This window comes from Falco punctatus (assembly GCF_963210335.1).
Source record: "Falco punctatus genome assembly, chromosome: 1".
NCBI lineage: Eukaryota > Metazoa > Chordata > Aves > Falconiformes > Falconidae > Falco > Falco punctatus.
In genome coordinates this window covers 5,080,160-5,095,296 of record NC_137580.1, presented here as the reverse complement: position 1 = coordinate 5,095,296, position 15,137 = coordinate 5,080,160, and the positions used below count along the sequence as shown (strand labels likewise).

Genomic DNA, 15,137 nt, shown 5'->3' with positions numbered 1-15,137 from the left:
TATCTATCTGATCTAGCAAGATTTACCTTCTTCAATTCCCAGTACTGAGTCAAACAGTGCCATGTCATAAGGAACAAGTGAACAATGATGATTGAAGATTCATTAATTCAGGGGAATCCGAATGGGGAAGATATAACTTGTATCCTCTCAGAAATCCACAGTACAGTGGTCCCAATCAGTCAGCCTACAGGTGAGAAGTACTGCAGAGCTTGTTTGGAGGGCTCCAGTCATACTATCAGCAGAAAAGCTCTTTCTGCTAGCTAGCTTCTGCCAGCATTTCAGCAACAGCTCAGTGAAATTTCAGCTTCTGTATCATCAGATCTCAAAAATCTCAAAAAAGTCCATTCAGGAAAAAAAACACTCAACCATTATGGCAAAAGTAGAATGTCTCAGAAACAACCCTCTGACTTACTGCACATACTCCTTGCAAGCGTGTCAAGTGTTTAGTGTTATCCAAAAAAGGCACAGTGCTCACACCGATACTGTGGACACCTTGAACAGTATAAAAATTGAGCTCTGGTCACTGTACTACTGACCTTATGACACATTAACTGATTTTGTCATTTTTTCTACATAAAAAAACAAAACACTTGTGTAGAGCTTATGGTTTTTAAGTGAACTAGTTACTGATCTGCTGCACCTAATAGGAACATATGTAGAGCAAACTAATAAAAAACACGATCTAGGTAGGGAAACCTTTTAAAAAGTAACATTAGTGTCTTTTCAAAGGAAATATTGCTAGAAAACACAGCCTTAAAAAGAAAATAAATGGTTTATGATTATTGGGGTGAAGAAGCAGACATATGATATTCAGCTTGTCTGTTACAGCGCTTGTGTTGGGACCAGAGATAGCTTTGCTCCATCTATCAGTAATGAAATGATTTTCAACATGAGTGGAAGGGAAAGAACCAGGAACAATGCTTCGCTCTGAATCAGCCACTGACACCCACAGAGGATTTTCCTGGCAAAAGATATTTTTTCTTCAGCTTTATGCTCAAATTCACGTTGGGCCAGGTCACTAGTATGGAAACATGCCTTTGTAACCAGTATCAAATTAGAGTTTTTATTCATTATTTCTGTGGTGTATCCATTAGAACTCCCACTCTTTAGACAAAAAAAATTTGCAATTTTTAGTTGTTCTGGGGACTCTTTTAAAGTTTATACATTAATTAATCTACTATGAGAAGACTAAGGCACTACCACAAATTTCACATGTTTTCTTTGGGACAAACTAGATATACTCACAAGGCAGATTTTTTCACACCATCTATGCCCATTGAAAAAGAAACCACAGCCTCCTCATTTAATACAGCACCCGTGTTTCCCTTACCTGCATCATTACCGGTTAGTGAAGGTACAGTCATCTTAAGAAATGGAACTGCTACAAACAACAGCTGCAAATCATCCATTCCAACTCTCTTTCAAAAAGGTCTCCCAAGTCTAACACCTTGTTTGACAGGACCAACAAAGGATGCCTGTCGCAGCACAAACAAACTAGTAGGCTACAACATAGCTTTTACCACCAGTCAGATTCTATCATCCATACTGTTTCTCCTTCCTCCAGAGGCCAAACAACACAGCTCCTATTCAATCTGACCATCTCTCCTACCCTCCTTGGGGCTATTTAACTACTTAGCGGAATGAGCTACAGCTGCGCATCATCCAGGTTAATCAACCCATCACCTTCTAGGCAAGGCCACAGCTGCATATTATCAATGCTAATCAGCCCACTGCCTTCATTCCTCTACAGATGCCCACGGAAGATAGTTCTCCAGTATAGTCTCTGAGTCACTTACAGTTGGTGGTTTAAGAGCCTATTGAATAAAAGGCAGCACTTTTGTTTTTAAAGGAATGAAAATACTACTGGAGCTTCTGGTATCCACAACATCCTACAGCAAGGAGTTCCTTCTGCTTAGCTACATGGAGATGGCAGAATGAAACCTTAACTTCATTTGGAACCCAACACCTCAACTTGTTTGACTGTTTATCTTCAACTACAGAAACATTCCCTCTTTACCCTCTGTCAGGTCAATGAGTTTATAGGCCTGTAATACCTTTCCTCATACACACCTCTTCCAGCTTGAAGAGTTTGATTCTGCTTAGCCATCTCTTGCATTTTCATCCCATCTGTAATCCACATGGCCGTTATCTCTGTCCAGATATGGGGCCAGAACACACACACACAATATTGAAGATGTGGCTGAACCTCAGATTTACACAGCAGAGTTGTGTTCTCCTTTCCTAGTAGTACCTAGCATTCTGCTTTTTGATTAATGCCGGGTATTTACGTGAAATTTGAACTGAAGCACTGTAATGCCAAGCTAGCCTTCCCGACCTGCAGCAGCGACGTTTCACCCACGTAAGGTCAGGACAATTTTTCAAATCCTCCTTAATTTTAGGCCACTAAAGACCTAATTCAGACAAAGTTCTTTTAATAGATGACTTTCTGTTGAGTGTGAGCTGAAGTCTTACTTGACGTCCCCAACTGGCACCTGAACCTACCCTCTACATTCACATGAACAGCTCAGCTATGCTGCACTGGGCAGATGACAGCCTGCTTCTATCTGCAGAGAGTCGGTGGAGGGCCCAAATAAGTACCTTTGTCAGCGATGGCCCCGTTAATCCTCAAATGGGTCAATACAGGGCCAATTTATTTAAAATCTTCACTAATGACCTGCACAAGAGGGCAGAGTGTCCTCTCAGCACGTTTGCAGAGGATACAAAACGAGGAGGCATGGTTGACAGATGAGATGGTTGTGCTGCTGTTCAGAGGGACCTTGGCAGGCTGGGGAAATTTGGCAACAAGAACCTTACGAAGTTCAGCAAAGGGAAATGCAAAGTCCTGCACATGGGGAGGACTTACAAAGGTGTATGAATATCTGATTTGTGGACGAGGGAGGTGTAAAGAAGAGGGACCCAGACTCTTCATGGTTGTCCCCAGGGACAGGCCAAGAGGCAATGGGCACAAACTGAAATACAGGAAATTCCACTTAAGCATAAGATGTAAAAAATTTTATTCACTCTCTTTTTTATTCAAAATGTCAACAGTGGTCGAGCACTGGAACAGGCTGTTCAAAAGGGTTGTGGAGTCTCTATCCTTGGAGATGCCCAAAATCTGACTAGGCATGACCCTGAGCAACCTGCTGTAGTTGACGTTACTGTGAGCAGTGGACTAGACAAACTCCAGAGGTGCCTTCCAATCTCAACCATTACATGAAAATAAGCCCTACTCTGATACTCTTAGTCAGCTGCCCCTTCCTCTCATGTCAAGCAGCACCTGAGGTGTGAAGACAATATTCAACAGTAGAGCACCTCCTTCCACTCCAGAAGCTGTAAGAGAAGTAATGTATTGAACATATAACAGGCAAGAAAAATGAGCAAAGCATGAAGAAATGTTATTTCTAGCCTGGGTAGAGCTACTACGTAGACTCATCTTCCTTGTGGCAACTGCAATAAGGATATGCACAATCCTTTCCTAAGAAGCCTTAAACTCTGTTAGCAGCTCAAGATGCATTTGATATTTATTACTAATTCATCACTCTGTTCCTCTAAGAATTAATTTCAAATGCACAAATAGAAAATGACAATACTGTCCAGCATTTTGAGACACTGGGTGACAAAGACTTAGGGACCAATTTCTTCCCCAGCAAACACCATATTTAGTCACTACTGTGTTACATTGAAAAAAATCCTTAAGAAGAAACGTGTCGTGTGGTAGAGCACTCTACACTTGTACAGCCTTCCACATTTTAGATTTTGAAAGCACAGCAGGGACAAGTAACCACCAGCTGTAGTTGGCATTTTGAATAAAATACAAATTTTTTATTCCTTTAAAAACACTTTTGAGTTTCTGAACACCTCCTTGCATGCAGGTGCACATACCGAATTCTTAGAATTCAGAAGAAGGGGCTCAGGCACCACTTGTCCCTTACTAGATAAACATCTTCACTTTAAGGATGAAGACCTCTTTCCTGCCATCACCCACCCACTGAAAGTAAATTTAATGAGGGTGTGCTCCTGTCTTTGAAACTAAGAAAAGAGTAAGACCAACCTATTCACCACCACAGCCAAAGGCAATATTGCCCCTCCACATTCAGACGGACAACTTGTTAGCTATGTCATAGCTATCAGAAGCCACCATGAAAAGCCACTTTAATGACAAATCTGCTGTCTTGACAACAATCTCATTTGTCCACAGTTCAAGCTGTGAGTAGTGGCATTTACAGTGTCACAAACACTACTTAGTTGTCTTCAACAGACCAGAAAAATGAGCAAGAACATACCTTTCAGACACCAAGGAAACACTAAGTCCTTGGACACCACATACAACAGGTTCACATGTAAAAAAATATCTCTTTATGACTGTTACATACATCATCTAACAGGAACAGTGAAAATGCAACTCCTTTTACCTCTGAACCTGGAAAAATACTGCAATGACATCACCTTTTCAGTTGCTATTTCATTACAAAAATTCCTAAGATTAGATATTAAGAAAGTAGATTCACTGTCATCCTTCCTTACATGGAATGACAGATTACATAAACGGTAAATGAAGGCTGCGTTGTTCTCTCTAAATAGCAGTTGTCACATTTTTTTTTGCTGAAGGAGACACCCAACTAACCCTAAAGAGGCCACCAAACCGTGGCAGCAGTTAGTATCACTCCAAACAAAATCTTTCAGTAGCTGTGAGAAATACAGCGTAAGAGTTAAGGAGTGCTCTCTGCCTCGACTTGTTGTAAATCGCTTGCATGGTGGCTATAGCAAGCATCGCTTCCCACCGACCAGAAGCGAGTCTTGCAGCACAAAATGGAAGGAGAGCTTTGTAAAATGCTTTTGGCGAGTAAAGAGAATCGCGTATTTTTCACGCCCATCTAGATGAAGTCTTCATTTTAAAAGGATACGGCTTTGGGGTTTTGACTTGTGTTCAAAGACAGCTGAAAGAAGAAAGCACACCACCTCACACAATTTTGCCAGGAGTATATATGGATTAGAGCGGAAGGAAGAGCAACACCCAAGCTGGTGTTAGCACGGCAATGAAAGCAAACCCAAACACTGCAGAGATCACAGAGGCATAGAACGGTTTGGGTTGGAAGGGACCTTGAAGGTCACCTAGTTCCAACCCTCCTGCCATGGGCAGGGGCACCTTCTGCTAGACCAGGCTGCTGCAAGCCCTGTCCAGCCTGGCCTGGGACACTGCCAGGGAGGGGGCACTTAATTACCTGGTAATTATTAATTATTTAATTAATAATTTTAAAAAATAATTAATTACTGGGCTGGTAATGAAGTACGACACACCTGCTCGCTCACTCCCCCCTCACCCAGAGAGATGGGGAGAAGAGTTGGAAAGGAATGTAATACTCAAGGGTTACGATAAGAACAGTCTAATAATTGAAATAAAATAAAAATGAAAGAACAATAATAACAATGATGACAATAACAATTATAATGAAAAGGGGAAGGGAAAGAATAAAATCCAGAGGTGAAAGAAGAAAGGAATACATGGTGCACAATGCAACCGCTCACCACCTGCTGACCGATGTCCAGCCACACCCCAGAAATGATCGTCCCGCCCCGGCCAACCCCCCAGGTATATACACCAGACATGATGTCCCAGGGTCTGGAATAAATTCTTGGTTAGTTCAGGTCAGCAGACCTGGCTGTGTCCCCTCCCAGTTCCTTGTGCCCCTCCAGCCTTTTTGTTTTCAAGGCCTGAGGAACTGAAAAGTCTCATTTCAAAGCCAAAACACAGCACCATACCAGCTCCTAAGAAGATAATTAACTCCATCCCAGCTGAAACCAGGACATTATTCACCCCTTATTCCATACAACTTGTGTCATGCCACATTTTCCAACACACCATCACCTCTCCTGTCCTTTAAGATAAATATGCAGATATCATTCCCTCAGTCTACGGACCATCCCTCTGAAGTCCATTGAGTTCATTTAGTCCGTGATGTTGGGCTCTATCTGCTGTACCAGTCTTTCTGGGCAGGGAAAATGGTACAAGGTTTGGATCGCTGCATGTCGAAGCCAGTTCTGATTCTATTACAACGGCACTGATCTGGTTTCACCAAAGTCATTCTTCAGTTAAGGAGGAGTCAGGTTCAGATCTTCAAACCTAAAATAGTAGAGATGGGGGCCAGAAGGTATGCAGTACCAATCGCTATCCAGTCTCTACGGGGCCGTGGATTCAAATCCTACTGCTGCCACCAGGGACAATATACAACACAATGACACAATGAACATCACTCGGTTTATTGGCCGTTTTCACCCAAAATCAAATCCCCTCAAGGCACACATCTAATTTGCCCGTCCTCTTGCATTACCCACAAAATGCTCCCAGATCCTGGAGCAAAACCAATCCCATGAATGGGTTTGCCATTGCCTGGAGCAGGAATGACCCAGACCATTTTCCCAAGCATATTTTTAAGGTGCAGTACTGGAACTTTACCCTCCTCTACCATATGCAAAAGCTTTGATTGGGCAGGACCAACTCGGCTAGCAGATCCTCTGGTATTCACCAACCAGGTAACCTGTGTTCCAACGTTTGGAAGTCCCACCACCCGTTGCTTTCAGTGCAGTCTTCAACAGCCCAGTACATCGTTCCGTTTTCCTAGAGGCTGGTGCACAATAGGGAATGCGATACACCCGCTCAATGCCATGCTTTTTGGCCCAAGTGTCTATAAGATTGTTTCAGAAATGAGTTCCGTTGTCTGATTTAATTCCCCCTGGGGTGCCATGTCACCACAAGACCTGTCTTTCAAGGCCCGGGATGGTGTTCTGGGCAGTGGTCTGGGGCACAGGGAGTGTTTCCAGCCACGCGGTGGTCGCTTCCACCATTGTAAGCACATGGCGCTTGCCTTGGTGGGTCTGGGGGAGTGTGACATAGTCAATCCACCAAACCTCTCCTTATCTATATTTCAGCCGTCGTTCTCCACACCACACAGGCTTTAACCGCTTGGCTTGTTTAATTGCAGCGCGTGTTTCACATTCGTGAATTACCTGTGTGATAGCGTCCGTGGTTAAATCCACCCCTTGATCTCAGGCCCATCCATATGTCGCATCTCTTCCTTGATGACCTGAAGTGTCACGGGCCCACTGAGCTATAAATAATTCACCTTTATGTTGCCAATCTAAATCTGCTTGAGCCACTTCAATCTTGGCTGCTTTATCTACCTGCTGATTGTTTAAATGTTCCTGTTCATGTACAAATGTTATGGGTGATGCTGTTACTTTGGGGTGCAGCTTTCTGCTGTAGATTAGACACTTTAGATGCAATTGATTCAAAAGGTTATAAAGTCAAGTAAACCAGTGAAAAAACTCAATGAAATAAAGGATAATCTAAAACCACACCACTGAGTTACATTTACATTATGTAGCAAGTTTTTACAGGGGTAAATCTATTAATTATTAGTCCTACATCAACTGTGTATATTTTACTATCAAACTATAATTCTGTTTCCATCCTCTCCCTAATACTCAGCACTAGGGTGCAGGTCAGACCCACCTTGGAACAGCTTCCCAGACTAAGTTTCTCAGACACAGACTTGATGGGGAGTCCAGCCCGTGTCCAGGGGGGTCTCTGGGTTTGGCTTTGCAGGTTAGTGTCACTGCTAGGTTAGTGTCTCAGCGTTGCTCAGTTTTATTGTTGTGGTCACTTGGGTATGGGTGGTCTTGCAAGATTCTGCAACTGAAATTCACCTCCAGTTGTCAGTACCAGTCAGAAGTCAGTGGTATTCATGTCATTCTGACATTCTTAGGGGCGTTTTTAAGGCTAGGCTCTATCTCGTAGCCTCAGTGTTTCCTGTGTCTTGCTGCGTCATCTTGAAGGGAATTTTTTTTTCCATTCTTTTCGCATGCTGCTGTTAAGAATTTATCAAGAAGGAATCTATGTTAAAAGCATTATTCTACAAAGAACAACAAGGTAGAAAATGTTTATGAATGAATGCGTTGCTCGTTTTCTCATCTTCTCTGTCATACTGTGTTTAGGTATTACTGTTATTACAGGCTGTCGTTGGGAAGGCATCTGATTTGAGAAGAGGGTGGAGCTGATCTGTTTGTGGCTGGGATGACTGACAGTATTTCACTTTTCTGAGTCCTTGTGGGTGGGGACAGAGCACTCCTTCACTGTGGGAAGAGGAGGTAAGTAGAGCAACAGATACCAGATACCAGCACTGTAAGTATTTTTGCACTTTTGGGAGAAAGCTATCATTAACGCCTATTTTCTCTTTGCAGCTTTCAAGAAAACTGCTGGGCTTTCCATGGCTGGCCTGTTTTTAAGTATAAGGTGAAATACTCCATACCACACCCACCAGCAAAACACATCAAAGACTAAACGATAGGCTGATAACTGTTGTTGTAGGCTTACTTTCATCAATTACAGCTGGCATTGTTTGCACTGAGTAGTGGGGCTGCGATTGCAAAAGATGCTCCTCTCAGTCGTTTCTTGCTGCATAAAGCTTAGCTGCACAAAGCTTACAACGGCACATGACTGACTCCATCTTCGTTTGAAGTAAGCACGTTGCTGGAGTTCCACAAAAAGAGTTTTGTGAATACATAAGGCGGTATGTGTTCACATGGATTTATACGTTAATTGTCAATTTTATGTCAGTTGTTGCTGGAAGGAACTGGCTAAGTGTTCTGGGACAATGGTACCTCAGTTACCTGCACAGTTACTTTTTCAGGTGTGTTACTGTGTTCATGTTTCCCTGTCTCTGAAGATTTTCGAGAAGTACGTCTTTTGCTTACACCAATGAGAAAAAGGCATCCTGGAAAAAATATAGCAGAAACCCTGTGCAGCTAAGTAGGACAGCTCACAAAAAAAAGTTTGGGGTTTTGGGAGGAAGCAGTTTGGTGCTATTACTTCTATAACTTGTGCTCTATGCCGGCATAAACTGGTATTTTATATTGCTTTAACAAGGTTATCTGCAGGTGTCTTGTTTTGAGCTGGTACCTGTACACTTGTATGCTGGTAATGCTTTCGGGCGGTGGGGGTCGGTGGGATGTTTTTAGAAAAAAAGAGTTTAAGTCACCAGTGAAAAAGACAGCATCATTTAACAAAGAAGACTCCAGATGTGATTTTTATATGATACTGAAATTTATTAAATATAACATACAAGTAACTTTTAATAGTTTTTTTAATAAATAGTTGTCTCTATATGTTTATTGACAAAGCAAGAACCAATTAGTTTTCCAACACTACATTTTGAGCCCGTAGGGCTTACAGAAAGGATCAAATGTGATCTTAGAACAGACTGTCTTATCACCCAGACTAAGAACATACCGTGGCCCCAAAATGGACAGCAAGCTAGTAAGCCACAGGGCAAAATACATAAATTAGTCATAATTAAATATTTAAATAAATAATGTAGCAGTTATCTGATTATTTTAGCATAGATATCAGAAAGTTTTTCAGTTCTTGGTGAAACGCAGGAAACTTTTTCTTGCCATTAGCTTCACATTTCTTGCATTCAGTTCCTCTGCGAATGAGGTCCTGCAAAACAGATATTTTTGTTGATTGGTGATAGCTCTCTTGCCAGACAGCTTTAGCAATAGTACATCAGTTTCTGTAGGTTAAGCTTTTCTTTTAAGAAAAAAAAACACCTTACTATTTCAGTACATTGGTTTTTTTTTCAGTTGGTAAGTGCTGAAGGATGGTATGATGAAGCTGCTGCTTATAAAGGAGATTTTTGTAAATGCAAAAATACTACAAGGTAAATACATTCACTCTCTATGATTTATACCGCAGCAGAGGCAAATCTTAATTTCTAGCCTGAAGAAGATTTCTAAAATGATATAAGGACCTCTTAGCCATGGTATTTGTTTATACAGTGTATCCAGCTGTACTGTATTCACTGTTGTCCTTTACAGTCATAAATTTATGGCTCAGTTTTTGAAGTCATTGCTTGTGTAAATAATTGTTATGCTCCTAAAAGCAAGTTTTTGTCAGTATAAGATGCTTTGCATAGTTCAGTAAAGAAAATAAGTGTCATATTTTTCTAAATGTTGCCTTGTATAACTAGTAAGGCTCAAATCTGTTTTCCTGTATTGGGGTATCATGCAAATAGATGTTGTCATATTGTTTAATGTTATATTTTTGTATAAAACCCTGTATTCTCAGGAGATGATAACATGTAGACCTTGAGACATAAAAATACTGATTCTGGCATTGTTTTTCACTAACACTCAAACACTTTTTCCCTTCTTTTTGTGTTTTTTGGGGTTTTTTTTGTTGTTGTTTGGTTTTGTTTTTTTTTTTTTTTTTTACCTGAGTAAAAAGATTACCTACCATAAGACTCTGGAGATTCTTCTTGATATTTTGAAGATTATCAATATCCTTATTTTCAATTTCATCCTCCAAGAGGTGCATTTCTGTCAGGTAACACTGTAGAGTTTGCCAGCTGCACTCCTAAAACAGTCAGCAAAATAATTATATATATATATATATATATATATATATATATATAAAAAACTGGTTTACTGCAGACAGTTGATCCAATTAAAAAGAAATTTCAGTTGCCCATTGTTTTTGTCCTCATATCAGGAATTCAACTGTTGGTTTTCTGCAACATATAGTTCATTTGTTTCCCTTAAAAGCTGTACTGCAAGATGATACACATGGCCTTAGTTCTGTGGTAGATTATTGCAGCTTTTGAGAAGTGAGTAATCTTTCCAGGACACTCAAAGTGTTAGAATATTTCTTGAGAACACAAAATTGTAATACGTGCTCCTAAACCTACTCCTGGTTGTCATGTGGAAATCACAGCTTAAGCAAAAGGGTTAATAGTCAAAGCTGCTGTCAGTTTTGTAGTGGCCTTTTTAGGGCCATCTTCAGTTAATGGGCTTTAGTTGCTTCTAATGTCTCCATCTGATCTGGCTTTAGAATATGATAATTAACTTTACACAACACTCCACAAGCTATTTTGAACTCTCAGTGACAAGACGTTATTAATCAGCCTCGTACATTTGTATTTAAGCACTGGGGCTCTAAGATAGTTATGTCTTGATGTTGCCACCATAGGAGAAAAATGACTCAGATAAGGAAGTGGTTGCAGGATCTGGCTTTAAATCTTTACTGAAACAAAGTTACTGTTAAGTGAGAATTCTTCTGGATTAAAAACTTCATTGGAGGTTCAAAGTCGTTAACAGATAACTTGTGTACAGACTTTAACTACTTCCCAATATTAAATAACTTGATGCTCTTGTTCCTTGGTCTTCTTGCACATCAGATTAAATAGAAGACTAGCACAGACCCACAGCCTGTCAATGAGTAATAGCCTGTGGTAAATCTATACTTAGAACACTACCTGCACTCTGATGTGCAATTTTTTTAGAAAGAAGTGACCACGATATTAGTATTCTTGTGGAACTAAGTCTTAGGTATTCACTAAACATCATAAAACGTGAATAGATAGCTAATATATCTAGAATGGCTTGGTAAAGTTTTGTTCCTGAAAAGAATAAGGTAGAGCATAATTGAGTTTCGTCATTGGTGGGACACAGAAGACTTACAGCATCTTAAACGGAACCTACCAGTGGCTCTGTGTCTAGTTTAGATAAAAAATGGGCAATTTTATGTAGATACTGCTTTATCTAATCTAAGTCTAGTTTCATTCTCAAAACTGTTCTTGCGTTAGTGTTAATACAACAGTATTGCCTCCTGCAAATCTAAACGATGCTTAAATAATTCATAAAGCATGTTTTCCTGTGGATTCAACCATGTATTAACAGGGAGGATTAATTTTGTCCTACATATTGCACAGAACAATGAAGTAATATTGTACATTAGCCTGTTAATGTTGGAGAATAGAAATCAAAAGCAGAAGTATCTTTCAGAAACTGCACTCCCTATGCTGAATTCAAACCGTTCAGATTTGCCTTTTATATCTGCCTTTCTGATAAACAAATTGTTTTGGTGTAGCTCAATAATATATAATTTTATTCTGAAAACTGAAAATTTAAACTCACCTTTTTGTCATTGGGTGTGTAAAGGTCAAGATCAATCTTCTGTAGAGAAGGGGGAGAAAAAGTTAATTTTTTCTGGAAAAAATAAATCGAAAAGATAAGTAGAAAAGGATCTTATAATAAAAGTAAATCAGCCACTTACGTCCTTGCTTTTTTCCAGGAGTTGTAAATCGCTTATCAAAGCTCTAAGAAGGCCATCTTTTTCTGGTGGCAGAGATGCTCCATAAGCTGCAGTCATAAGCATTACTGCTGAAATACAGCTGAAGATCAGTACCTTGCACATCATGTCAGTGTTCTGGTTATCTGTATGCTAGTATTTCAGTTGTGATGTATGATGAGAGCTGATAAGTTGTCACTAAGCTGTTTAGTGTATTTATACTTTTCTTTCTGGGGGGGGAAAAAGATGGGGGCGTCATGTAAAAGAGGTTTTATTACACATTTTTTCATATGTTCTACCTGTATGGCAAGAATCATTACTTTTGTTTTTCCTCCCCTGATGACACTTTGGAATTTTTATAAAGCAAGAGGGATTTTACCTACATTCACTGGTGTAAGAGAAGCCCACACTCACTTTTGGCAGTCTCTGTGCTTTCTGCATGAAACACTTTTTCCTTCATGCACTGTCCCACTCCTCCATAGAAGATGCTATAGAATATATCACTGCCACACAAAATGTTGTTCTAAAGGTGTCGAATTTAACTGTGTTGTTTATCTGTATGTATTTGTCCTTTCACAAGTCCTGAGGTATTGTTTAAATGAAGAAGAAAGAAGCATTCTCGGTTTAGAAATTGTTGATTAGACAACAGGAAGAAAGTTGGCTTCCTGCCTGAAGGTGGTTTTACCTGTCATCTTTTGCAAAGACAGTGTAAACTTACTTACTTAGTCTTTATACCGTCAAATTTAAAATGTTTATGAAGGAAAACAACAGCAAGAGTCTTTGTTTTAGGATGTTAAACCATGTTTTCCGTTAATGCAGCTCTTAATGCTGTTCTTTTTTCCTTGTGTGCACCTTTCACTTTTCTCCAGCTTACACTGAAAATGCACTGCTTTTAAAAATATTTACAGATTTTCTTACTGATACCTAACCCGCTGCATTTTGTGGTATGTATCACAGTACTGACATTGAAAGTAAGCAGTCATTTGACTCTGAACTCTTGCATAATGTTGCTGAATTGTTATTCTTTTCTGGTTCAGGGGTCTGTTGGCCGGTATCTTTGGAATGCTACATGCCTTGTTTAAAACTAAGTTTTCTTCATTCTGAGTGTGGTTCTGAGATAAATACTCCCCCTGGTGCCCAGAAGTCTCTCACGTTATGTGACTTTTGCCCAGTGAACTTAGCTGCTGAAGCTGTGCGGAATAAATTCTGGGTTTGCACGCTATTGTGGTTTGAAGTTTTGCAGCGTTCAGGATGAGCAAGACTGGGTGGGTAATTACTTTACCTGCCATTGCATATAAAACTACATGTGGAAACCTACTCTATATGTTCTGATTATGTAATCTGAGCGGGGGTGGATCTGGTCAAAGTTGGTTAGAATATGCTTTCGCTTGGATTAAATACAGTCCGTTACTATAATTCTTTTTATTAGTGTCAGTTTGTCTGTTAACTATTAAACCGGTGTTAATTAGCAGTGCAATCTCAGCTCCTGGAGAAGTTAGTCTTCATTTTCCTGGCTTTGAAATAAGTACAAACATTTAATACGTATGGTCATACAGAAGTCCTAGTAGCTATTGTAGCTTGCAATATGTAGTATTTGCGTAGTTTGAAACCTTTTCTGGCCCTATTACCTGCTGCCTTTTGTCTTTATCCTTAATAGTAACCAATTTCAGACAGGAGTTATGACTGCAGAGGTGAACTGCTGAAGCACTGGATTGTCAGCCTTTCTCCAGGGTGTTAATAAAGTTAGGTCATTTTATTCAACATTTGTAGTCATTTGTTTAAGTTAATGTGTTTTGACTGTGTAAAGTATTAAGAAATACTGCAACAGTCAGCACAAGATACGATTTTGTTTGGAATTATTGCTTGCTGTTTCCAACACTATTCAGTCTTTCCTATGTCAGCTCTACAAAATTAGAGAGGTTTGTCTCTTCTTTATGTAATAGTCCATGGAAATACATTTGGAAGCGCTGGATTTCAGAATCTGAATCTGACGCCTTTCTGGAGTAGTTTTTAGCAGTTTAGAACAGAAGTTGCTCCACGCACTTCCTTTGTGCTAGAGTATTGGGGATTTTTTGCATCAGTGCTTAAAATAACACAGCCAGCACTGGATTATTACTTTATTTTCACAGTGTTCTACTGTTTTCTTTTACAAGTCTTGGAGAACTTAAAAAAAAAACAAAACAAAACAAAACAAACAAACAAAAAAAAAACAACAAAAAAAGAAAGCCTAAGCATTCTGTCAAATTTTTCAGCAAGTTTGAAGATTTGCAGATAGGTCCGCTAAAGAACTAACACTGTTGATGTAACTCGCTCCCATGCATCTCTGACCATAGAGCTTTTAAGAACATTTTCCTCTTAGGTCCTTTATAAGCCCTAGTGTACAAAACCACGATTTCAATTGTAGCCAAGGTGTAACTGGAATCAGATCTTTATCTGTTAATTGTTTTCAAAGATTAAAAGAGGCTTGCATTTCAAGGCAGGGAGGGGGGAATCTGAATATGCAGCATTTAATAAATTATTAATTAAATTTATTTATTAATAAATTATTTATTAGAAATTTAATAAGTTTAATAATAAACGCACAGCACTTTTGATTAATTAATTTTCCTGTAACATTTCACTGCAGGTTTTGTGGTCCAATGGGAAAAAGCAACAGATCTTGTTTTGATGATTTGTATTGGATGTGCCAGGTGAGGGGGAGATGGCTTGGAGTTTATTGATAAACCCAGAAACAGCACAAACTTAGTTAATGTTAACACATTAACAAAAACTTCATGTTTGCATTATACCTTAAGTTTTGGGAGTCTGTTCTGCTTAAAAGTTTTAACCTTCACTCTGCTAGCTAAGCAGTTTCCAAAAGAGTTAGCTTGCTCTTACAGGCTATTCTGTTTTCATTGTGTACATGCAAGACAAACCAAGTCTGACCACAAGTAGTAGAGAGAAGTGGAATGTACAGGGACAAAGGCAGAAACGTTCACGGTCATGGTACTGGTAAGACTGTATATCGGCTGTA

At 39.6% G+C, this 15,137-nt stretch overlaps 1 long non-coding RNA gene across 1 annotated transcript; it reads left to right on the top strand.

Annotated features, from left to right (window-relative positions):
- The first annotated feature begins 801 nt into the window (after positions 1 to 801).
- LOC308058276 lies at positions 802 to 9,378 on the top strand. Its single transcript, XR_013925761.1, has 2 exons — positions 802 to 8,145; positions 8,239 to 9,378. It is a non-coding gene; the product is annotated as an uncharacterized lncRNA (long non-coding RNA).
- Positions 9,379 to 15,137: the final 5,759 nt, after the last annotated feature.